At 40.2% G+C, this 27,217-nt stretch overlaps 1 long non-coding RNA gene across 1 annotated transcript; it reads left to right on the top strand.

The window, feature by feature from the left end:
• Positions 1-13,630: 13,630 nt before the first annotated feature.
• On the top strand, positions 13,631-25,822 carry LOC120879900. Its single transcript, XR_005724897.1, has 3 exons — positions 13,631-16,242; positions 17,099-17,323; positions 25,676-25,822. It is a non-coding gene; the product is annotated as an uncharacterized LOC120879900 (long non-coding RNA).
• Positions 25,823-27,217: the final 1,395 nt, after the last annotated feature.

The following is a 27,217-nucleotide window of genomic DNA, read 5'->3' as shown; positions in this document are numbered from 1 at the left end:
GAATGTTCTGTTTTTACATACATATCTATGCAAAGAGAGGTTTTGTCGTCTATGGAAATTAGTGCTGTGGGGTGCGATGCATTGCTGATAAAGAGGTTCTATCTAACATCGTCAGCCCATCTGAAATGATCAGATGACTGGAAGCCGTGCTCCATGAAATCTTCAGTGTAGTAGTCAACTTTTTCCCCCCAGTTATTAATTTTCCTAGTTTTAGAAATTGTATAGCTTAAAGTTAAAATATCTCTTTTTAAAAAGACAGGGAACTGAATGCCAGTAAGTTGGCTACCACAGCAAACACTTGCTATCAAATTATCAAGAACTATTAAAATCAATCTGGAGCAGTCAAATTGCTAAAGACTTATAACAAGGGAAAGATCTAAAGAGGCCTGTGTTCTAGTTAAATCTTTCTGGTTTTTTCAACTGGTCCTCCCAGGGTAGTTTTGGGACTTCCCATTATTCTCCAGTTTGTTAAAACACCTGTTAAAATCTAAACAGCACAGCCCTGCAGATGAGGACTGGTGAATTTAGAGGGTGGTGAGATTATCAGTGTCCCTGTACTATGTCTGATGTAAATGTGTGTGTCAGGGGGCAGGGGAGGAGTAGGGTGATGGAGGAAGAGAAATGGAGGGGCTGGAAGAATGCTAAATAAAACAGTAGGAAAGAAGAGCAGGCTGTGGTTGATGGAGTGTTTCTTAAAGTAATTAGGAGCCTAATGATGTAGAAGGTTATATTTATGTGTATTTTATGATTTTGAGGTTTAAACCCAGGGAAATGAATATGTCAAGCCTAAATGGTAAGTGTGGGAGTAGAAAAGGCAGACAGACTTCAGAGTCAGAAGCTGAATAGATGTAGCAATGTTGCAGGAAATAAAGGGTGAGGTTTGGATTAGTTGGGAACCATCCGGGTCGTTTGCTGAATGCAGTCATTTTCACTGGCTTCTAGCTATGCAGTTCCTTCCCCAGCTTAGAATATTTGAGACTCTCCAGGCACCGAGCCAGGGATTCAGGAATGACTCCTCTTTCTCGTGGTTTGGGTGCAGGAAGCAGGCAGGAAGTTTCTGAAAGTAACACTGAATGAGTGGCAGTTTCAAAGACTGTTTAACCCAACAAAACTGGAGCATCTTCCTCTAGAGTGAAACCTGGGTATCAACAGGGTCTGGGGAACAAAAAAGCCAGTGGAACAAAGAGTAACAGAGTTGGGAGGTAGAGGGCAGTCCTGGAAGGAGTCCCAAACAGGTGTGGACGCTTGTGGTAGATCCCATAGCATTTGTGGTTTCTCTGGAAAAGTGTAGGTCAGGACAGTTAATGGGCTGGAGCAGCGCAGTTCTTGGTGCCTAAGAGGGTGTGACTGATTCAGTGGTGTCAGGTCAAGGCGGGTACCAGGATCCTGGGGCTGCTGGTGGTGCAGCTCTGCATCGCCATTGCCTTTGAAAGGCTATTTTTTTTTTTTATTAACTTCGATCTGCATTTACTCTATTTCTATTTCAGCCAAACCAAGTCCAAAGTCACACAAGTTCAAATGCGTACGGTCAGTTAATATTTAATATTTTTGTATGGTTAAAATCCAAAATGAACTTTATAGGAATAAAATAATGAAATAGTGGATATTGATTGTTGTTGGTGGTGGTAGGTTAAGAAATAAGCCTACTATTTGCAGTGTGTCCTACTTACATAGTTGTTGCCGTTCGTTCATAGGGTAGCACTTCTTAGTTTGTTCTAGACGCAATAGAAACGCCTAGTGTCTTGACTACTAGGCATTGGTGAGTTCTTCAGAGAAATGCACCCAGTAGTCGACAGATTGTGGCAGTGTTTTCATTCCCATATAGGAGATTTTCTGACATATCCACAAAACCTGCTTTGAAAGCATATCCAATGGTTACTACACTCACTGCTGTGAAGAACTTCTATGGAAGTACAAACTTTTATTTTCTACCTGCCCACAGAGGTATATTTCTTTTCAAACCAAATTTTATAATCATATTCAGCAGTTATTTCTAGCTGTGTTCATCTGATACTTAGAAACACTCAATTAGAATGTGTTTATTTCCTTTAAACTGAAAATTGAATGGTTAGAGAATAAGTTATAAAGACATTTACAGTGATACTTAGTACTGTATAAAAAATACTCATTCCTGTTTGCTAATTCAAAAAGACAAATGAAATGAAAAATGAATTGGAACAATCTGTCAAAGCCAGTCTCGGGTGAGGTGGATATGCCAGATGTATCCTCTTTAGTCTTTCACAGAAGTATTTTTTAAGCAATTTTTTTTAGCTCTACATATTCAAGTTCTTATCTACAAAGATACAGAATTTTCACTAAAAATTTAGGAAACATCTGAGTTCTTTGCCGTTCATACATAATATCTTGCTCTAAGAAACTGCCCAGACTACTAGTCTCTTAGCCACAGTCCTCACTGTATCACCAAATAAGAGATGAGGCCCCTTTTCTGGGGTGAGCACATATTCATGATTTACATTTCATGAGGGATTTCATTTCACTGCATTGCATTGCATTGCCTCTCCTGGATCCCCTTGGTTTCTGAGTGGATTTCTGCTCATTCCACCTGTGCCCCGGTCAGGATGACTGGAGTCTGCTCCTGCTTTCTTTCAACTCTGCATCTGCTGCTAGCCTGGCACCTTCTGCACTGCCTTCCCATGTTGCATCCTGGCAGAGCCAGGGTCTGTCGTTATGCACTCAAGGTCCATGTTCTAGTGTGTAGCCCCGTGTCTGCCACCGAGCCGACTCACCTCCTGGTCTTGTTGGCTCTGACTTGCTGCCAATTTAGACACAGTCTTACTTTGGCTTCTCCCCTGTGTGAGCCAGAAACAGTGACAACATATATTGGAAGCAAGTCAACAGAGCATCGGACACTGTTCCCAGGACAGAATGCACTTAAATAGCACTTAAAACTAGCTTTCAGTTTTGTCTGCATTCATTCAAGTGATTGACGCTAAAGATGCCTTTGTTACAGTCATGGTTCTGCCAGCCTATAAAGCTCAGTCACTAATGTGCGATCATTATTGTTTCCACGTGGCGGCTGCTTGGAATCTGTTCTCTTGGCCTCCCAGGAAATCAGTAATGCTCTCAGGACCCTGATCTCCAGTTCCTAATTGCACAGCGACAGCAGCCCTGCTTGGTTTCCGTTCTCTCCTGAGCATGTAGCAAGCAGTCTCATTCTGTCCTCACCAATTAGGCTCCAGGGACCAGTAAGAAGTTTATTGTTTTACCCTGCTGTATTTAAAGCAACATTAATTTAGCTAGGAAAATGATGTTCTTTTCCTGGAAAAAAGAAGACATTGCACAGTTGCTTCATTTGGACTGGAACGCATCTGTTAGGTTTATTGTACATTCACATTATCTGTGGAAGCCTCTGCTGGAGGTTGAGGTTACACCCCTTTAAAGAGGATTTGCATTGGCTCTGTCAGGGGGCCCAGGCCCTTCCAACCCAGGACAGCTTTGCTAGTTTTTGACTTGGGGTTTGGGGTGGGAGTGTGGGGGGATGTTCCTAGACCATACAGATAGGGTAAGCTTAAATGATAAATCCAGCAAAGCACACACACGTGGTAGTGGGCTGAATCCAGCACACTTGCTCAGTCTTGTCCTCAGTCTTTTCGGCTAACTGGACTTTCCTGTCTGCTCTCTCCCTGAAGATGCAGTATGTTGAGGGTCTTTGACTCTTCTTCCTACCTAATACACACTGGGGTCTCTCTTTTTGGTCTTCAAAGGACTCTTAAGAGCTGGCCTTCTAGATAAATGAGATTAGCAAATGCTAAGCTCAGCTATACATTTCATTCTAGTTTACAGCCCTGCTCTGGTTTGGAATCCCTTCTGTTTTTCCTCGGGGGTTTCTCTTACCTTTCATGAGCTCAACTCTGCGTTTAAATGGGGTTATTTATTATAAAAATATTTTTTCCCCTCACATTTCTATGTGTCTGGTAGTGAGAAGATCTTTTGTTATGTATGTATAATATATAATGCATTTATTTTTTCACAAAGTTAAATGCAATGAAATAGCAAGGAAGCTGGAACTCCAGTATTTCCTTGTTGTCACAGATGGAAACACCATCATTTGCTTCTTTAAGTGAGAAATGCTGGAAACATACTGGGCGTGCTGGACATGGTTGCAGAGCTGAGGCCCATCTGGTTTCTCATCATCTAAACAATTCACCTCACTACCCATATTCTTTATACAAGCTAGGGATTTCCTGTGAGGTGTGTGAATTTTCTGCTCTAGATGGGAGGAACAAACACACCTGGGCCATATTTCCTGTGCTTTGTTTAATTTTTTTTTTTAATTGCAGAGATTAAAATGGCCCTTGTGCAGATCACTACTGCAAAACATGCTGACACTCTGGAAACAAAACAAATCTGTCCCCAGGGCAGTGGTGAGTGGTGATGAAGACCTCCGTTCCGCTATTGGCTGTCTCTGTGGTATCCAGGGACTCAGGGAAGCAGCTGGTTAGGTAGTGGCTCAGAGGAAAGGTCAGGCTGAGAAGAAATAACTCCTTCCATGGTGGGGAGGGAACTTCAAAGGGCAGAGAACTTAGGGTCAGCTTGCATGCCTCTCCTTCCTTGACCAAAGGAATCCTGTCTTCTCACCCAGCCTTCAGCTGCATGTGTGGATGGGGCCCTGAGACTGGGGCAGTAGATGCCCAGTCAGTATTTGAACGATTCAGGAACGTATTCCCTTTCTAACAAGACTCATTGAAAACAAGAACTACCCTTAATGTTCTTTTAGCCAATGTTTAATTTTGTAAAAATTGTGGAATTTAGGGAGAAGGATTATATTGCATAAGTTTTCCCATCACAAACCTTCCTTAGAGACAGCCCTGTGTCCTCCCTGTAACCTTTTTATAATCTATAATTAGTATAGTAGTTAATGACAGATGTCAGCAGATTCTGAGCTTTGTAAGTATAATTTACTCAAATATGTATTTTTATGCAACATGCAAATTTTAACAATAGAGTCCTTGTGAGTCTATCAAATAAGGAACTAGAATAAACACAAAGCAAATGTTCATCTTTGGATCTAAAAAAATGAAATGAAACTACATAGGCAAATAAAATGAGTTAAAATACATTTAATTTTTAGGAAAAGCAGGAAATTAAAAAAATTGCAATCCCAGAGCTTTAGAAATCTACTTTGATGTGCCTTCCTCCATAAAAAAATACATATTTCCCTCCTTCAAGTTTGAGTATGTGGGGATTGCTTTAGCAACTGTAAAACTAGTCAGTTAAATAAAAGTGTTTTTTCAAGATATAGAAAATCTATGCTTAAACCATTTTTACGCAAAGGAAAAATAATTTGGTCCAAAGAAAATTATATACAAAGAAAAATGAGAAGTATTGCCATTATAAAAAATATAATCCTGGGGACCTGGAATCATATGAGGCATTCTGAATATAAACACCATGACAATATAGGTTATTGAATGATTTTTATAGATGAAGTCAAGGAAAGGGACAGAATCGGCGTTAGATAAGAGGGACTGAGGTGTGACAGAGTCTGAAAAAGAAAAATTTCTGGGTTGTCATCACAAACATCCATTTTCCCCAGACATATTTTCAAATAAAACAGAAAATAATGTTTAATAAAACATGAAATTTGTTTACTGAAAACTTTCAAATATAATAGGGAAGATGGCATTTTTTTTCAGGTTAGTGGACATGTACCCCATTTTATTGCTTTTCTAAGTAGGCAGAGGGTAAAGTGTGAAAATTATATTAATTAATTGTTACTTAATACCTTTGCTGAACAGCTTTGTGCATGAGACTTTTACAACAAGGGTGAAACTCCTATGTTTAAATCTTGGTGTTCTCTGCGTAACGGGTTGCAGAGCTTGTACTAGAGCTGCTTTTTAAAGCAGAAATTCTATCAAAGAAATTTAGAGTTTAAAGGAACTTTGGAGATAGTCGAGTTGAAAGCTTCATTTTATTGACAGAGAAACTGATCTATTTTTTATTGTTCCAAATCAGAAAAAACCCAGGACTCCTAACCCCTGAACTTTGTGTTCTTTTTATCGTAAGATCTCACATCCCTTTTCTGATTTACTTCTGCCTGAGAACTAGAGAACTGTACATACCTTACATTTTTATTTCAAGTTTTATGTAATAACTGAGAGTTTTCAGGCACGTGTGTCCAGATGTCTTTCTTTACCAGAAAGACGTGTGGAACAGACGCTGTAGTTACATAAATCTTGTCCTATTCTTGCTGCACGGTATTCACTGTAGTTGGTTCATTTCATATTGAGAACTTGGCCTCTGCACTGAAGTGTTAGTAACAAGGTTTCATAAGTTGAATAAATAGAATGCAGTGCTTCAAATTTTAGTTATCTGCCTCAGATGATGCAGCATGGGCAATGATGCTTTGACCAAGCACAGTATATGCTGCCTACTGCCAGAATATGTAAAGTATCTGACAGAAAATATAGATTATGGGATGATTATTCATACTGAAAGCAGTGGTTTATTTTACAAAAGAATTCTGAAATGATTCCCTTAGTGAATTTCTCTAGTTTAAATTTCTGAAACTCAGTTGATGTTCAGTATTTCAGAATGTAACATAAAGCAAAATGTACTTGAATTTGATGACACTTGAAAAACACCAGACATTTCTGAATAATGCTGGCAGTTCAAAATGCTAGTCATATTGGATGATGTGAGCGGTGATAGACAGTACTTATTAAAATATGCATGTTAAGTCTCTTAAGTCGTGTCTGACTTTTTGTGCCCCCCAGACTGTAGCCCGCCAGGCTCCTCTGTCCATGGATTCTCCAGGCAAGAATACCGGAGTGAGTTGCCATGCCCTCCTCCAGGAGATCTTCCCAACCCAGGGATTAAACTCACATGTCTTTTGTCCCCGGCAGCGGCAGGTGGATTCTTTACCACTAGTGCCACCTAGGAAGCCCACTTCTTCTTTTTTTTTAATTCATTTTTTTATGAAGGATAATTGCTTTACAGAATTTTGTTGTTTTCTGTCAAACCTCTACATAAATCAGCACATATATCCTCTCCCTTTTGAACCTCTCTCCCTTCTCCCTCCCCAGCCCCCTTCTAGGTTGATACAGAGCCCCTGTTTGAGTTTCCTGAGCCATACAGCAAATTCCCATTGGCTATCTATTTTACATATGATAATGTAAGTTTCCATGTTGCTCTTTCCATACATCTCACCCTCTCCTCCCCTCTCCCCATGTCTGTAAGTCTGTTCTGTATGTCTGTTTCTCCATGGCTGCCCTGTAAATAAATTCTTCAGTACCATTTTTCTAGATTCTGTATATGTGAGTTAGAATATGATATTTCTTTCTGATTCACTTCACTCTGTATAATAGGTTCTAGGTTCATCCACCTCATCAGAACTGACTCAAATGCATTCCTTTTTATGGCTGAGTAAATTCCATTGTGTATAAGTAGCACTACTTCTTTATCCATTCATCCGTCAGTGGGCATCTAGGTTGCTTCCATGTTCTGCTGCTGCTGCTGCTAAGTCGCTTCAGTCATGTCCGACTCTGTGCGACCCCATAGATGGCAGCCCACCAGGCTCCCCTGTCCCTGGGATTCTCCAGGCAAGAACACTGGAGTGGGTTGCCATTTCCTTCTCCAATGCATTAAAGTGAAAAGTGAAAGTAAAGTCGCTCAGTCGTTCCCGACTCTTAGCGACCCCATGGACTGCAGCCTACCAGGCTCCTTCATCCATGGGATTTTCCAGGCAAGAGTACTGGAGTGGGTTGCCATTGCCTTCTCCGATCCATGTTCTAACTATTGTAAATAGTGCTGCAATGAACTATGGGATATATGTGTCTTTTTCAACCCTGGTTTCCTGAGGGTTTATGCCTAGGAGTGGGATTGCTAGATCATATGGTGGTTTTATTCCTAGTTTTTTAAGGAATCTCCATACCATTTTCTGCAGTGGCGGTGTCAATTTACATTCCCACCAACAGTGCAAGAGCATTCCCTTTTCTCCACACCCTCTCCAGCATTTATTGTCTGTAGACTTTTTGATGATGGCCATTCTGACTGGTGTGAGGTGATAGCTCATTGTGGTTTTGATTTGCATTTCTCTAATAATGAGTTATGTTGAGCATCTTTTCATGTGTTTGTTAGCCATCTGTATGTCTTCTTTGGAGAAACATCTGTTTAGGTCTTTTCCCCACTTTTTGATTGGGTTGTTTGTTTTTCTGGCATTGAGTTATATGTGCTGCTTGTATACTTTCAAAATTAATCCTTTGTCAGTTGTTTCATTTGCTATTATTTTCTCCCATTCCGAGGGTTGTCTTTTCACCTTGCTTATAGTTTCCTTTGCTGTGCAAAAGCTCTTAAGTTTAATCAGGTCCCACTTGTTTACTTTTGTTTTTATTTCTGTTACTCTAGGAGGTGGGTCATAGAAGATCTTACTCTGATTTATGTCACCGGATGTTCTGCCTATGTTTTTCTCCAAGAGTTTTATAGTTTCTGGTCTTACATTTAGGTCGTTTTTTTTTTTTGAGTTATCTTTGTATATAGTGTTAGGAAGTGTTCTAATTTCATTCTTTTACATGTAGCTGTCTGGTTTTCCCAGCACCATTTATTGAAGAGGCTTTCTTTCCCCCATTGTATATTCTTGCCTCCTTTGTCAAAAATAAGGTACCCATGGGTGCATGGGTTTATTTCTGGGCTTTCTATCTTGTTTCATTGGTCTATATTTCTGTTTTTGTGCCAGTAACATACTGTCTTGATGACTGTAGCTTTGTAGTATAATCTGAAGTCAGGAATGTTGATTCCTCCAGCTCCATTCTTCTTTCTCAAGTCTGCTAGGTTATATGGGGTCTTTTGGGTTTCCATATGAATGTGAGATTTTTTGTTCTAGTTCTGTGAAAAATGCCATTGTTAATTTGATATGGATCACATTGAATCTGTAGATTGCATTTGGTAGTATAGTCATTTTCACAGTATTGATTCTTCCTACCCAGGAACTGGGAATATTTCTCCAATCTGTTTATATAATTTTTTATTTCTTTCATCAATGTCTTATAATTTTCTGTGTACAGTTCTTTTGTCTCCTTAGGTAAGTTTATTCCTAGATATTTAATTCCTTTTATTGCAATGGTGAATGGGATTGATTCCTTAATTTCTCTTTCTGATCTTTCATTGTTAGTATATAGAAATGCAAGTGATTTCTGTGTATTGATTTTGTATCCTGCAACTTTGCTAAATTTGCTGATTAGCTCTAGTAATTTTCTGATACTATCTTTAGGGTTTTCTATGTACAGTATTATGTCATCTGCAAATGATGAGAGCTTTACTACTTCTTTTCCATTCTGGATTCGCTTTATTTCTTTTTCTTCTCTGATTGCTGTAGCTAGGACTTCCAGAACTATGTTGAATAATAGTGGCAAAAGTGGACACCCTTGTCTTGTTCCTGATCTTAGGGGGAATGCTTTATGTTTTTCACCATTGAGAATAATGTTTGCTGTAGGCTTATCATATATGGCCTTTACTATGTTGAGGTAGGTTCCTTCTGTGTCCATTTTTTGAAGAGTTTTAGTCATAAATAGGTGCTAAATTTTGTCAAAGGGTTTTCCTGCATCTATTGAGATGATCATATGGTTTTTATCTTTCAGTTTGTTAATATGGTATATCACATTGATTACTTTGCATATATCAAAGAATCCTTGCATCCCTGGAATACACTCAACTTGATCATGAGCTTTTTGCTGAATTCTGTTTGCTAAAATTTTGCTGAGGAGTTTTGCATCTTATTTCATCAATGATATTGGCCTGTAGTTTTCTTTTTTTGTGTTGTCTTTGGATTTGTTATCAGGGTATTGGTGGCTTTGTAAAAAGAGTTTGGAAGTGTTCCTTCCTCTGCAATTTTCTGAAAGAGTTTTAGAAGGACAGGCATTCAGTTCAGTTGAGTTCAGTCGCTCAGTTGTGTCCAACTCTTTGTGACCCCATGAATTGCAGCACTCCAGGCCTCCCTATCCACCACCAACTCCCAGAGTTCACTCAAACTCATGTCCATGAGTCGGTGATGCCATCCAGCCATCTCATCCTCTGTCGTCCCCTTCTCCTCCTGCCCCCAATCCCTCCCAGCATCAGAGTCTTTTCCAGTGAGTCAACTCTTCACATGAGGTGGCCACAATACTGGAGTTTCAGCTTTAGCATCATTCTTTCCAAAGAAATCCCAGGGCTGATCTCCTTCAGAATGGATTGGTTGGATCTCCTTGCAGTCCAAGGGACTCTCAAGAGTCTTCTCCAACACCACAGTTCAAAAGCATCAATTCTTCAGTGCTCAGCCTTCTTCACAATCCAACTCTCACATCCATACGTGACCACAGGAAAAACCATAGCCTTGACTAGACGGACTTTAGTCGGCAAAGTAATGTCTCTGCTTTTGAATATGCTATCTAGGTTGGTCATAACTTTTCTTCCAAGGAGTAACCGTCTTTTAATTTCCTGGAGGCAATCACCATCTGCAGTGATTTTGGAGCCCCCCAAAATAAAGTCTAACACTGTTTCCACTGTTTCCCCATCTATTTCCCATGAAGTGATGGGACCAGATGCCATGATCTTTGTTTTCTGAATGTTGAGCTTTAAGCCAACTTTTTCACTCTCCTCTTTCACTTTCATCAAGAGGCTTTTGAGTTCCTCTTCACTTTCTGCCATAAGGGTGGTGTCATATGCATATCTGAGGTTATTGATATTTCTCCTGGCAATCTTGATCCCAGCTTGTGCTTCCTCCAGCCCAGCGTTTCTCATGATGTACTCTGCATATAAGTTAAATAAGCAGGGTGACAATATACAGCCTTGACGTACTCCTTTTCCTATTTGGAACTAGTCTGTTGTTCCATGTCCAGTTCTAGCTGTTGCTTCCTGACCTGCATATATGTTTCTTTTTTTTTTTTTCTCGGAAACTGATCCGATTTCTTTATTTTTGGGTTTGCTTATATACTTTTTGTTACACATAGGGATGAATACAGAGTCACGCAGGGGTCTTAGGGTTCTCAAGAGACAGGTCAGGTGGTCTGGTATTCCCATCTCAGGATAGGCATTAGTTCTTCTCTAAATGTTTGATAGAATTCTCCTGTGAAGCCATCTGGTCCTGGGCTTTTGTATTTTGGGAGATTTTTTAATGACAGCTTCAGTTTCAGTGCTTGTAATTGGATTGTTCATAATTCTATTTCTTCCTGGTTCAGTCTTGGAAGATTGAACTTTTCTAAGAACCTGTCCATTTTTTCTAGGTAATCCATCTTATTGCCATATAGTTCATAATAGTCTCTTCTAATCCTTTGTATTTCTGCATTGTCTCTTGTAACCTCTCTTTCATCTAATTTTGTTGATTTGATTCTTCTCTCTTTTTTTCTTGATGAGTCTGGCTAAAGGTTTGTCAATTTTGTTTATCTTCTCAAAAAAATCAGCTTTTAGTTTTGTTAATCTTTACTATTGTTTCTTTCATTTCTTTTTCATTTATTTCTGCTCAGTTCTTTATGATTTCTTTCCTTCTACTAATTTTGGCGGTTTTTTGTTCTTCTTTTTCTAGTTGTTTAGGTGTCTGTTTGATGTTTTTCTTGTTTCCTGAGGTAGGATTGTATTGCTATAAACTTCCCTCTTAGGAGTGCTTTTGCTGCATGCCATAGGTGTTGAGTTGTCATGTTTTCATTGTTATTTGTTTCTAGAAATTTTTTGATTTCCCTTTTGATTTCTTCAGTAACCTATTGGTTATTTAGAAATGTGCTATTTAATCTTCATGTGTTTGTGTTTCTTACAGGTTTTTTCTTGTAATTGATATCTAGTCTCATAGTGTTGTGGTTGGAGAAGGTGCTTGATATGATTTAAATTTTCTTAAATTTACTGAGGCTTGATTTGTCACCCAAGATGTGGTCTGTCCTGGAGAATGTTCCACATGCACTTGAGAAGAAGGCATATTCTTCTGCATTTGGATGGAATGTCCTGAAGATATCAATGAGATCCATCTCATCTAATGTATCATTTAAGACTTATGTTTCCTTATTAATTTTCTGTTTTGAGGATCTGTCTATTGATGTGAGCGGGGTGTTAAAGTCTCCTACTATTGTGTTACTGTCCATTTCTCCTTTTATGTCTGTTAGTGTTTGTCTTATGTACTGAGGTGCTCCTATGTTGGGTACATAGATATTTACAATTGTTATGTCTTCCTCTTGGATTGATCCCTTGATCATTTTGTAGTGTCCTTCCTTATCTCTTGTAATCTTCTTTATTTTAAGGTCTATTTTGTCTGATATGAGGATTGCTACTCCAACTTTTTTTCTTTCCATTTGCATGGAATCTATTTTTCCATCCTCTCAGTTTCAGTCTATATGTGTCTTTAGGTCTGAAGTGGGTTTCTTGTAGACAGCATATATATGGGTCTTGTTTTTGTATCCATTCAGCCAATCTGTGTCTTTTGGTTGGAGCATTTAATCCATTTACATATAAAGTAATTATTGATATATATGTTCCTATTGCCATTTTCTTAATTGTCATTGATTTTGTAGATCTTTTTTCTTCTCTTGTATTTCTTGACTATATAAGTCCCTCTAACATTTGTTGTAAAAATGGTTTGGTGGTACTGAATTCTCTTAACTTTTGCTTGTCTGAAAAGCTTTTTCTCTATCAGTTTTGAATGAGATCCTTGCTGGGTACAGTAATTGGTTGTAGATTTTTCCCTTTCAGTGTTTTAAATATATCCTGCCATTCCCTTCTGGCCTGCAGAGTTTCTGCTGAAAGATCAGCTGTTAAGCATGTGGGGTTTCTCTTGTATGTTACATGTTGCTTCTCCCTTGCTGCTCTTAATATTCTTTCTTTGTTTAGTCTTTGTTAGTTTGATTAGTGTGTGTCTTGGCATGCTTCTCCTTGGGTTTATCCTGTACGGGACTCTTTGTGGCTCTTGGACTTGATTGACTATTTCCTTTTCCATGTTGGGGAAATTTTCAACTATAATCTCTTCAAAAAATTTCTCATACCCTTTCTTTTTCTCTTCTGTAGAAGGAATCAATAGCAGAATATCTGAAGCAGAAGAGCGAATCAATGAGCTGGAAGATAAAATATTGGAAATAACTTCCAGAGAAGAATAAAGTAAAAAGAATGAAAAGAACTGAGACAATATCAAACACACTTCTTATTATTTTATTTTTATTTTCTGTCAAGGCCCTGGGTTGTTTGGTAGGATGAACAATACTACCTGGAGATTAGAAACAGATTTAAAATTGCTGAATTGCAATGCCTAGAAATACCCTGGTGAGTCAAACATGCCTAAGAAAAGGGTAAAAAAAAAACACTATTATGAAACAGTGGTAATTAAGGAATATTCCACTTTGGTCTGTTTTGAGTCAAGCAGTACTGCAAAGGGATCGTGTGGCTTTATTTTTAGGCTGCAGTTTATTGATTCAGGCTGCAGCCTCTGCTAATTGGCAGAGCTGTTCTTAGCTGACAAATGTGCATTTGGTTGTAGAGAATGAGAAATTAGATGTTTTGTCTGTCTTCCTAGAGAAAGGAAACTCTGCTGAGGAGAACTTCTCCAGGCTTAAGCCTCTTTCCAGGTGGGCCAAGTGCAAGGTCACTTGACTAGCACTGGGATTCACACTGCACGCACACATACACACACACACACACACACACACACACACACACACACACACACACACACACACGCACAGGGTCCCTTGGGCCCATCAGTGATGGATACCTCTTCGCATGGCAGCCAGGTTTCCGGAGGCCATGCCTGGTTGACATGGGGCTGTGAGGGCTAGGGCCTCCAGGCTGACACCTGGCACAATTCATCTAGTGAGTTAACTAGCTGGCACCTTGGTCTCTGAGGGACCGTGATGGCACGTGGATGTCAGCGGTGTCAGAGACTGAGGGGTTGGCTGACAAGCACTGGAGGCAGCTCTAGGGTAGGCACGGCATTTCAGGTGAAGGAAGACATAGAGTACACATCTCTAAACATGTTCAGAGCTCACGAAGAGCAGACGCTGAGAGGCAGGGCCCCAATCCTGTGCAGGTGACAGGTTCCACAGTGACACAAGGCCCGGGGCTTGGCTTAATGCTCTGCTGCAATGGTCTTAGCATTCTTCTTCTTGTTGTTGTTTAACAAAAGACTCTTTGTTTTAATTTTGTACTAGGTCCCACAAATTCTTTAGCTGGTCTTGCTGGAAGGGGAGATAGAAGGTCAAGAGATAGATGCCAGGAGGCTAATTTTGTATAAATTCTAGTCTGGGCTGTGGAAGAATCCTGTTCTCTGTAATAGGGTTTAGAGAGATGGCATTAAATAATCCTCCTGACTTTATGATTGGATAAAGTGGCTGGAGGGCTTTGGACCCTGAAGTTTTTGAGAGAGGAGAGGTTGCATACTGGAGCTGAGAGTGATGCTTATGGTGGAGTGAAGGGCAGCTTCGAATGTCACATGGGGGGAGCACTGAGATGAGGGTATGGGGTTCAAGGAGGAAGCACAGCGGTGGCCACTGGGGTTGAGATGCACAGCAGGGGCCTTCCAAGTGGCCTGGGCCTTTGCAGCTGACCTAATTTGAAGGTCTGAGGAGTAAAGAGAATTTGCAGAGTTCCCTGGCTTTTGCCTTCCTTGGTGCTCAAGAGAAAGTCACTTAACTTTTCAATATTTCAGATTCCTTATCAGTAGAAGGATTTTTCTCCTCGCTGCTCTCAGACTCTTTAACAGTTTAGCCTGATAAAATCTGTCAAGTGCTCGAGGCCTGGGAGATAGGCTCTTTATCAATCAGGATTGTAGCCTGCTCCTTCCAACAGAAAGTGAATTTGGGATCTTGCAGAATCACCCTGGAGGATATAGACTGAAGAAGTTTAGGAGTTCAAGTGCTCTGCTTAGCAGTTCTGCAGGGAAAGGGCTTATGTGCTGTCCATGGCCTCTCCCCAAAGCTCCTGTGTGTTATCTAGTTGTATTTCCTCACCAAGTAAAGTATGAGGTCAGACCCGGACCTCTGATTTCTCAGATACTGTGGTTGGGGCCTGCTTAATCTAGAGGATTCATAAAAATAACAGCCAGTGGCCTCTCAAGGGTAGTACAGACAATTTAGGCCAACTGCTTCAATTTTCAAATAAGAAAATGGGAAGAGAAGAAGGTTGTGGGTGGCCCAGGTCACACAGGTGAGTGTGCAGAGCTGTGTCCAGTGACCAGAGGTTTAACTTCTGGTCCAAGGGTTTTCCCTGATATCACATGTCTGCTGGACACTCAGGCCCACAATCACTAGATGTGAGGAATTCCATTGCATTTCATGTTTACGTACGTCCCAAGGTTATTATGGAATGCCTGTTGATCAGAGAGATAACAATAGTGATAAGTACCATTTATACAGGGCCTGCGATGGGCACAGTGAGCTCAGAACTTCACCCAATCCTTTCAACCACCTTTGGAGGGAGAGCTTATTACTTTCACTTTTCAGAGGAGACGACTAGGGCTCAATATCACATGGCCCTTAGTTACAGATCCTAGGTTTCGTCAGCCTTCTAGCAGTTCCGGCAGCTCTTCTTCTCTGACAGGCTGCAGTGCAGTTAGTGGGGGCCCTTCTATCCCATCTTCTGCTAAGCAAGAGCTGGAGCTGGAGTGTGCGTTAGTCCATAGTAGTTAGTTTCATTATTTTTTTCCAGTTGATAACACAGAAGACTTAATCCAGGCGAAAGAAATGGAAGTAGACCAGAGGTATGAGGATGCTGCTTTATAGAAATTTTATGGTGATTTGTGTATAATTGTCAATTCCCTGGAAGACACAGTCAAGCAAAGTAATTTGATTATAAGAAAGGACAATGTTTGAAGTCAATATAAGCAGACCTGACTAGAAATTGAAAGGAAATGGAAGACTTCTAGGTTGTACTCGCCCGGGACGTTCAGGCTGTAGGATACATGGGTCAGGGCCTGCATATTCACCCCTCTGCTGGGCGCAGAGCAGAGCAGGAGTGTGGTGATGCCTGTCTGGGAAGGGGTGGAGACATGGTGGGCCTCCCTCCTGCAGCTCTTTGCCAAACCCATTCAGAGCAGGGGCCATGCCCCCTACAGATGAACTCAAGGCCCTCTGTCACCACTATCATTTGTGTTAAACAGTAAAGCCACCAGCCTTCATTTACCTAAACTCATGCTGCTTCCCCCAACTGGAAGCTTCTTGGTCAGCTGAGGCTGCTGTAAGTACAGTGAAGTGTAAAATAACTGCACAGGTTCCTGTTTGATGAGCGGAGTGTGGTTTCTCATTACTCCCCAGGGGCCACTTGTAATGAGAAATTGGACTTGTAAGTCTTGAAACTTTTCCACTCACCACTCTGTGTGTCTTGCATTATTTTGCCTTTTAAAATTAGCATGCTATTTTAGACAATGAAGAGAGCAGGCTTTAGAAGCATAACAGAGCATCTGCTTTACAGAAACTGCTAAGCAGTCTCTGTTCACATTGAGTTTTGACTTATTACCCAGAATAGGAAAATATGCAAATGCAGAACATGTGTACTGACTGTGCTTTTGCCTTGAGGCTCTTTTGTATTACATATCTAATGGATGGATATTTGTGTGGGGGGGTTTGATTCCTGTTTCTCCATATGACTGTGCTTGTGGGTTCTGCACTGTGGCATGCCCTGGAAGGCATGATGGTTCTCTTAGCTGCTACCCAGCACCTTGTACTGTGCCCTCAGCACTGGACCATGAAGTAGATTTTGTGTTAATAATGACCATCCTTTGTAGGTACTAAGTTCTTACTGCAATTTGAAGATATCAGAAGAGTGAAAAAAGTCTTTTCTGATGCCATGGTGCCCCTTGTTTGAGCCCTACAAGCATGCTGTGCTTACTTCCACATTTACTGGGCTTGTCATGGGTCCTCTATTTGCATATTCAAGTGTCTGTCTCCTTTACTAGACTCTAAGCTCTTTGAGAATAGGGCCTGTGCCAGCCTTGTTCATTTTGGGGTCCTCAGAGCATATTAGTGCAAAGCCCTCAGTGGGCATGCAAATAGATATTTGTTTAGTTGTTTTGGTACCTTTAATTTAATATTGTTAGTACTTTTAATATGCTGAGCATTGTAAATTATCTTAAACACATTTTCCCATGTAGTCTTCATAATAACCATGTGGGACTGTTATTGATCTTCGTATGTTACAGAAAACAAATCCAGAATTCAGATAGGGTAATCAGCCTGCCACGATCTTCCAGCTGAGCCACATAATTGTGGACTGAGTCCGAGTGACTGTAAAGCACTCATCTTCTGGGCTACCCCACCCTGCTCTGTGTGTCAGACGGTAAAGTGATATAAAAGTCAATCAAGATGCTGATGGATACAAAACACAGAGTGGGGAGGTGTGTGGATACACTGACAAAATGATGTTGGTAAGAGATGTGACCCCTTCAAAATTTTCACAGAGACGTTCTCATTGAACAGAAATAGTTTTTTTTGGCTCCTTAGATACAGAAGCTAGATAAAGCATGTTTTGTTCATTGTTTCTGACTTTGGAGTCAATGTACATGGATATCATAATTATAGATGAGGATCGCAAAGCCATTACTACTTGATTTAACTGAGGTTATTGAATCCATTCTAATTTTGAGAATGACTATGGGAGAGCTTGAGGGTTGGGAGCAAAATGGAGAACACAAGTTAGTCCAAAGCACCTCCTGTTTTCACAGGCTTACAGTGTAATGAGGAATAAGAGGAATACTCAAGTTACTATACAATAAAAGGGAGTACAGTAATTTTTGAAAAGTGATTTGGCATAGAGAGAGGGTATACAAGAAATAAGAAATTATATATGATTGATGATATAAGTATATTATGGAAGGGGTAGTATTGAGATAGTTCTTGAAAAATGGATGAAATCTGATAGCTGGATATTTGAACGTGATTAATGACATGGCAGACAGCAAAGATCTAAAAAGCCTCTTGATGAGGGTGAAGGAAGAGAGTGAAAGAGCAGCTTAAAACTGAATATTAAAAAAACTAAGTGCATGACATCTTGCCCCATTACTTCATGGCAAATAGAAGGAAAAAAGTGGAAATACTGACAGATTTTTTCTTCTTGGGCTCTAATGTCATTGTGGATGGTGACTGCAGCCATGAAATCAGAAGACGTTTGCTTCCTGGCAGGAAAGCTATGACAAATCTAGATAGTGTATTGAAAAGCAGAGACATTACTCTGCCGACGAAGGTCCATATAGTCAAGGCTATGGTCTTCCCAGTGGTCATGAACAGTTGTGAGAGCTGGGCGGTAAAGAAGGTGGAATGCAGAAGAAGTGATGCCTTTGAACTGTGGTGCTGGAGTAGACGCCTGAGAGTCCCTTGGACAGCAAGGAGATCTAATCTGTCAATCTTAAGGGAAATCAATCCTGAATAAGTCGTTAGAAGGACTGATGCTGAAGCCGAAACTCCAGTATTTTGGTCATTTGATGCAAACAGCTGACTCATTGGAAAAGTCCCTGATACTGGGAAAGATTGAGGGCAGAAGGAGAAGAGGGCGTCAAAGGATGAGATAGCTGGACGGCATCACTGATGCAATGGACATGAACCTGGGCAAACTTTGGGAGATGGTGAGGGGCAGGGAGGCCTAGCGTGCTGCAGTCCATGGGGGTCACAAAGAGTCGGACACGACTGGGCTACTGAACAACAGCAACAATGACATGGTCTCTGCCTTTAAGAACAGGTAAGGCTTTTTGGCAGAAATGAGCACCGAGAGAATAGAGGACTAGAAAAAACCCATTCCACTGCAGCATTATTACAATAGTACCTGAGATATGGAAGCAACCAGCATGTCCATGGGTAAAGAAGATGTGGTATATATGCATGTACATACAATGGAATACAAATCTTGCCATTTGTGACAACAGGGATGGACCTAGAGGGTATTATGCCAAGTGAAATGAGTCAGACAAAGACAAATACTGCATGATTCCACTTCAACGGGGAATTTAAAATACAAACAAACAAACATAACAGAAACAGACACATTGATACAAAGAACAAATTTATGAGTGCTAGAGGAAATGGGAGGTGAGTAGGAGAAATAGGGAAAGGAGATTAAGAGGTACAAACTTCCAGTCATAAAATAAAGAGTCGCAGGGATATAATGTATAGCACAGTAATATAGTCAGTAATATTATAATAGCTTTGCATGGTGACAGATGTTTACTAGACTCATAGTGGTGATCAGTTGTATAAAAATATCAAATCACTGTGTTGTATGCCTGAAACTAATATAATGTTGTAAGTCAGCTACACCTCAATTTAAAAACAAAATAATTATGCAAGATAATATTGAAAAGATACTGTGGGACTGTGTCTTTCTGGGGAAATCGTGAAGACTTCCTGGATGAGTGACTTGGCAGCCCAGGAACCTGGGGTTGTAGACTGTGTTGATCTGACCCTTGAAAGAGGGTTTAAGATACACAGGAAGCTCAGTTAACGTAAGCGCCTCCAGTTCACTGACTCAGTCTTCACAGGGATTCAGGATGCTTGAGTATGGAACCCACACGGTCGGGAAGGGAGAAGGATTCTTCCTAAACAGTGCAGTGCACTGTCACACTGCTCCTCCGAGCTGGCGCAGAAGAGTCAGGCAGCATTTGGGTTGGATTACACTGAAACCACGTCAGAGACTGAATAATTAAAACCACTTTAAAGGGAAGTCTGATTTCCCTCTGGCAAGGCACTTATGATTCTGGCACAGAAACATTTTTCAAGTTAAATTATGTTTTATTCTCTATTTAAAATTTGTCATGGTAAATAATCCTTTCTCAATTGGTAGTATCTTGAACGTAAGAGTGGATGCTGTCTGAATGTCAGGCAGCCAGTCCTGGCATGGAGTCAACTAGCTGTTACTTAAATGGAGATTGCAAAACTAATAAAGGAACACGCATAACCCAACACTAGGAATATTTCCATGGTGAGGATGACCAGAGATACTTTTGCTTGTCGAAGGAAATGGGATAATAAAGATGTTAATTAGCTATACTATGGCAACAGTTTTTTCTTTTTTTTTTTAACAACCCTAAACTTTACCATTCTATATGTCTACAACTCTGTGTTGATGGTTATGAAAATACAAATCACATGGAGACATATTTATTAAAAATTTTCAGCAGCTTTATTGAGAATTCATATACCATAAAATTAACTCATTTTGAAACCACAGTCTAATTTCACAACCCAAAGATTGTGTGCCCACTGCAGCCTCTCCCCACCTTCTGGCAACCACGAGTCTACTTTCTGTCTCTATAGACTCATCTTTTCTGAGCATTTCATAATAAAATATCCTTTATTGAATTCTGTGAGGTCATGACTATGGGGAATGTATATGTATTTTTTTTTAAGAGTAAAAAAAAAGAGATCTGTTAGTTACCTGACAACGAAGGACGGCAAAATTAGCATTATTCTTTCAGAAGCAAATCATAACATTAAAGGTTATATTCTGTACAGGAACCATAGCTACTGAACTAAGAAAGAGCAGAAGCTATCATGTAGAGATGAAGAAATGAAACAAATAAATTAGATGCCAAGACATATCACCTGAGAGATGAAAATGTTGATCAATAATCCCTCTGTTGGTTTTCCAATGAGAAAAGAAATACTTTTTCAGATCATTTTGAGTCCATCCTGAGTTGTAGTTGATCTTGAGTTTAAATGTTGGACCTATTGGCTCAGGTGTCTTTCTGAGTCAGAAGGAGGCGTGATGCACACCATATTGAACCCTATGCTGGCTGTATGTGTGCATGCAGAAAGCCTGCTTGGCAGGCACCAGGAATTCCCAGGCTGTCAGTGTCTTATCACCACGGGTGGGCTGTCTGTGAAGAACATGGCCACTGTTCTCTCTAGCTGTGATTAATACTTGGGGAGGCTATTCTTCGTCATATCTCACTGTGTTTTAAGGAAAGTGGATGTCTTTTTCAAGAGAAAGCAAATTTATTGCAGGTTTCTTGGTCATTTCTTTAGATAGGAGCATTTTATCTAATGTATTCGTTTGCCAGAGCTGCTGTAACAAAATACCACAAACTGGATGGCTTAAAGACAAAAATTTATTGTCTCGCAGCTCCAGAGGCTGGCAATCCAAGATCAAGATGTCAGCTGGGTTGGTTCCTTCCCAGGGCTTCAGGGGAGGATCAGTCCCACAACCCTCTCCCAGCTTCTGGAGGTTTGCTGGAAATCTCTGCCATCCTTTGGCTACCGGAAGCATCACCTGTCTCTGCCCTCATCCTCCCAGGGTGTTCCCTGGAGGGCATGTCTGTCTGTGTCCAGGTTCCCCCTATTCCAGTGTGATTTTTGTCTTAACTAATTGCACCTGCAGCCACACTGTTTCCAAATTAGATCACATTCTGTGGTACTGGGGATTAAGATTTCAACCTATGAACGTTTAGGGGACAAAATGCAATAGGTAATACCTAATAATAATTAAACGTCAACAGCAAGCACACAGCATAGAATGTGCCACACACAGTTCTGCTAAGCACTTCGAAATGTTAACTCAGTCAATCCTCATAAAAACCCTATGATATGGGTACTAGTATTATCCCTTTCTTACAGATTAAAAAAATTGAGGCACCAAAGGGTCATACAGCTTGCAAATAGTGAGTTTGGGGTTAGAACCCAGGCTATCTGGCTCCAAGGTACCTTCTCTTACATGCCAAAGTACACAGTTCCACTTCTAGATATTCATAATCTGTCCAGATTGCTTTTATATTATAAAATTTCATAGGTAATGGAGTTTATGACCCTAATCTCTTAAAAAAAATTTTTAATTGGAGGATAGTTATTTTACAGTGTTGTGATGGTTTCTGTTGTGCATCAACGTGAATCAGTCATAATTATATATATATATATAAAATTATATATATACCCTCCCTCTTGAACCTTCCTCCCCTCCCCCACCCCACCCTTCTAGCTCATCGCAGAACACCAGACTGGGCTCCCTGTAGTAAACAGCAGTTTCCTGCTCGGTATTTATGATAGTGTATATACGTCAGTGATACTTTCTCAGTTTGTCCTACCCTCCCCTTCCCCTGCTGTGTCCACCAGTCCATTGTCTATGTCTGTGTCTCCATTTCTTCTCTGTAAGTAGGTTTATCAGTACTGTTTTTCTAGATTCCATATATATGTTAATGTGCGATATTTGTTTTTTTCTTTCTGACTTACTTCTCTCTGTATAACAGGCTCTAGGTTCATCCAGCTCACTGCAACTGACTCAAATTCATTCCTTTTTGTCGCTGAGTAATATTTCATTGTATATATGTACCGCAGGGCTTCTCAGGTGGTGGCAGTTGTAAAGAGCCTACCAGCCAATGCAGGAGACATAAGAGACATGGGTTCAATTCGTGGGTCAGGAAGATCCCCTGGAGGAGGGCATGGCAACCCACTCCAGTATTCTTGCCTGGAGAATCCCATGAACAGAGGAGCCTGGTGGGCTCTAGTCCAGTGGGTTGCAAAGAGTTGGACCCAACTGAGCAACTGAGCATGCACACATCACAACATCTTTATCCACTCATCTGTTGATGGACATCTAGGTTGCTTCTGTGTCCTGGCTATTGTAAATAGTGCTGCAATGAACGTCGGGCTACATGTGTCTTTCTGAATTGTAGTTTTCTCAGGGTATATGCCCAGGAGTGAGACTGTGGGGTCGTATGATAGTTTTTTCCCTAGTATTTTTAAGAAATCTCCATATTGTTCTCTATAATGGCTATATCAATTTATATTCAACCCCAATCTCTTTAGATGGTTTTATAAAAGGAATTGTATTCCTCCTCTATAGAGAAAGATACTTTATATAGATTCAGAATGGTCCTTGATTTCCCTGTTAAAGAGAAAATATGTTAAGCTGATGAACTGACTTATTGTAACATGTATACACTTATATTAGGTTAAGCCATACAAAATTTTTTTATAAGATAATAAAGCATCACTACGAACAAAGCTAGTGGAGGTGACAGAATTCCAGTTGAGCTATTTCAAATCCTGAAAGATGATGCTGTGAAAGTGCTGCACTCAATATGACAGCAAATTTGGAAAATTCAGCAGTGGCCACAGGACTGGAAAAGGTCAGTTTTCATTCCAATCCCAAAGAAAGGCAATGCCAAAGAATGTTCAAACTACCACACAATTGCACTCATCTCACATGCTAGTAAAGTAATGCTCAAAATTCTCCAAGCCAGGCTTCAGCAATACGTGAACCATGAACTTTCTGATGTTCAAGCTGGTTTTAGAAAATGCAGAGGAATCAGAGATCAAATTGCCAACATCCGCTGGATCATGGAAAAAGCAAGAGAGTTCCAGAAAAACATCTATTTCTGCTTTATTGACTATGCCAAAGCCTTTGACTGTGTGGATCACAATAAACTGTGGAAGATTCAGAGAGAGATGGGAATACCAGACCACCTGACCTGCCTCTTGAGAAATCTGTATGCAGGTCAGGAAGCAACAGTTAGAACTGGACATGGTGACTGGTTCCAAATAGGAAAAGGAGTACGTCAAGGCTGTATATTGTCACCCTGCTTATTTAACTTATATGCAGAGTACATCATGAGAAACGCTGGACTGGAAGAAACACAAGCTGGAATCAAGATTGCCGGGAGAAATATCAATAACCTCAGATATGCATATGACACCACCCTTATGGCAGAAAGTGAAGAGGAACTCAAAAGCCTCTTGATGAAAGTGAAAGAGGAGAGTGAAAAAGTTGGCTTAAAGCTCAACACTCAGAAAACGAAGATCATGGCATCTGGTCCCATCACTTCATGGGAAATAGATGGGGAAACAGTGGAAACAGTGCCAGACTTTATTTTGGGGGGCTCCAAAATCACTGCAGATGGTGACTGCAGCCCTGAAATTAAAAGACGCTTACTCCTTGGAAGAAAAGTTATGACCAACCTAGATAGCATATACAAAAGCAGAAACATTACTTTGCCAACTAAGGTCCGTCTCGTCAAGGCTATGGTTTTTCCTGTGGTCATGTATGGTTGTGAGAGTTGGACTGTGAAGAAGGCTGAGCACTGAAGAATTGATGCTTTTGAACTGTGGTGTTGGAGAAGACTCTTGAGAGTCCCTTGGACTGCAAGGAGATCCGACCAGTCCATTTTGAAGGAGATCAGCCCTGGGATTTCTTTGGAAGGAATGATGCTAAAGCTGAAACTCCAGTACTTTGGCCACCTCATATGAAGAGTTGACTCATTGGAAAAGACTCTGATGCCGGGGGGTGGGGGGGTGGGGTTGGGGGCAAGAGGAGAAAGGGACGACAGAGGATGAGATGGCTGGATGGCATCACTGACTCGATGGACGTGAGTCTGAGTGAACTCTGGGAGTTGGTGATGGACAGGGAGGCCTGGCGTTCCGCGATTCATTGGGTCGCAAAGAGTCGGACACGACTGAGCGACTGAACTGAACTAAATCCTAGTTTATTTAATAATTTTATGTGATTCAAACTAATATCTTTACCCATGCTTAACGCCAGCTGTTTGGGGCTTCCAAGACTTGTCTCTGCAGACAAAGTTGCAGATTGCCTCATTTCTTTAGTAACTTCTTTACCCTCTGTACTCCGCTGCCCCAGCCTGTCCCAAGCGTCAGATTTGCAGCTGTCTTTGCTTCAGAGAAGGATGACACAACACAGGAAGAACAGCAATAAGAAAGTACAATGCAAATGCTTAAATCGGTTATCAAATATAGAATGTGAGAAGTAGAAACTCTACTACTTCTGTCCCTGGCTTTAATAAAGATTCTCAGTACCACAAAGGAAAAGTCTGAGTAGAAGCAGGAACCTTCTGTTTTGAAGAGATGAGAGGTAGTTACTGAGCAGGAGCTGCACCTTCTTTCCCCAGGCTGACCTTGGAAGGGATAGACAGTTAAAGATGATAGCCACATGCTCTTTTTCTTGGTTAGTGCCATGGAAAAGAGTAAGTATGTCACAGTTTTCATGGGACCACATGGTCTGAGTCACATTATGGTAATAAATCTCATTCATTTCATAGAAAGTCTAAACTTATTGATAAACAGTAAGTTTACTTTGAAAAGAAATGAAACTTTTTGCACACTTGAATTTGTTGACTGACATAATAGCTACTTGAAAGAATTATGGTTTTGAATTTTTAGATCTTAAATTCAGTTTTTCTCTATTTTTACACTAAAATTTTTTTTTAAGTAGACATAGTTGCTAAGGGCTGAAGTTTCAGTAATTTATAGGAAGAATTATATTATATAATGTTTTATTTATGACCTAAGAGTCACCCTGGTAGCTCAGCTGGTAAAGAATCTGCCTGTAATGCCGGAGACCCCGGTTCAATTTCTGGGTTGGGAAGATCCCCTAGAGAAGGAATAGGCTACCCACTCCAGTATTCTTGAGCTTTTCCGGTGGCTCCGCTGGTAAAGAATCTGCTTGCAATGAGGGAGACCTGGGTTCAACCCCTGGGTTGGAAGGATTTCCTGGAGAAGGAAACGGTACCCACTCCAGTATTCTGGCCTGGAGAATTCCATGGATTATACAGGGTTGCAAAGAGTCAGGCACAACTGAGCAACTTTCACTTTCTTTATGAGGTACTTCATGAAGTACTTAAGATAAAATATTTCCAAATCACTCTGACTTTATTTAGAAAAATCAGGCACTATCCTAGGATGTCATATTTAATCACATAGATAAATAGGATAGTCTATACAATTGACTGTATTTTGTGTATTCTTTGACTTTAATCCCTATTTGCAACAGTTTACGTTTACAGATTAAAGAAAAATAAGCCCTGGGTATACAAGCTGATGGAAGTGACTATAGTGAATAAAGAGAAAATTAGCAAGAGTTTGGAGCTTCACCTGTGACTCATCAGTAAAGAATCCTGCTGCAATGCAGGAGACACAGGTTCCATACCTGGGTGGGGAAGATCCCTGGAGGAGGAAATGGCAACCCACTCCAGTATTCTGGCTGGGACAGTCCCATGGACAGAGAAGCCTGAAAGGCTATCGTCCTTGGGGTTGCAGATTCTGATGTGACTGAGCACAACATGAGTTTTATTTGGGTAAACCTGGGTTAAAGAGTTAATAAATAAATGCTCAAAATAAGCAGTAGTGCTCTTTGACTACGATCCGTGAATGACATGTGGAAGTTCTTAAGAAGAAAGGTTACCAAATTTGGTGTCAGAACGAGATAGATCTTTTCTCTGAGTTGAGTCATCATACTAGCTGCAAGATTACAAACAAGTTACTTCACATTAGAAAGGCTAGTTTCCTGAGGGAAATTGAGATATTGTCAGGATTAATAATAACTGACACATCCCTGCATCCCGGAGATAAGTCCTGTTTCATCACAATGAGTGATTCTTGCAATGTCCTGCTGAATTTGGCCTGCTAGTTTTATTGAGAGTTTTTTGGATCTATATTCATCAGGAATGTTGCCCTGTAGCAAGTAACAATAAAATTTAAAAACTGTAATTCCAATTTGATGGAAAGGGAACATAGAATTAAGAAATAAATGTGTCAGTTTCTGTATACAGTTAGTAAGGAAGTCTGTCTGGCAAAAGTGATGGAGAGAAAAAAGAGATCTGTCCTATAACAACATTAAGATGGATGAAGATCATGGTTACAGACCCACAGATCCGGCACATGTTAGGCTTAATCATAGGCGAGTACTATCAAGGCAGGAAGTAAATGGTCAGATTTGTACCTTATTTGAGCTGACTGGAAAATAAATAAAACATTTGAATAAATCTATATTAAGGGAATTAGATGGAAAGGTCAAAAATCTTCAGAACCCAGTCCCCTCTCCTCTTCACTTATGCTAACAAACATACATATCCAGCCCCAGATAATTTTACAGGTAAATTTTACCAAATATGTCATTAACAGATAATCTCAATGCTTAAACTTTTTCAGAGAGTAGAGAATTTGTACCCTTGTAAGCACGTTTTAGAAGACTAGTAAAACCTCTGTATTGAAGCCCAAAATGACAACATGAGAAAGGAAAATTGTAGACTCATCTTTCTTATGAGTTTATAAGCAGAATTCCTAAGATATTAGCAAATCTAATCTAACATTGAGTAAAATAATACCTTAGGATTAAACTGAGTTTGTTTCAGAAGGCAAGGAGTTTTTATTTCTATGAAGTTTATTAGCATATTTTACCCCATTAATAGATAGAAGCCCTATGATCACCTCAATAAATTTAGGAAAATCATTTGATAAAAATATGCAATGCTCATGTGCAATAAAAATTCCTAAAGAACTAGTAATAGAGAATTTCCTTAATCGTGTGAAAAATTTCTACCAAAACT

The sequence above is a fragment of the Oryx dammah genome, unplaced genomic scaffold (assembly GCF_014754425.2).
Source record: "Oryx dammah isolate SB20612 unplaced genomic scaffold, SCBI_Odam_1.1 HiC_scaffold_21, whole genome shotgun sequence".
Taxonomy (NCBI): domain Eukaryota; kingdom Metazoa; phylum Chordata; class Mammalia; order Artiodactyla; family Bovidae; genus Oryx; species Oryx dammah.
Note: the sequence above shows the minus strand (reverse complement) of the source record. Positions and strands in the feature narration are given on the sequence as shown.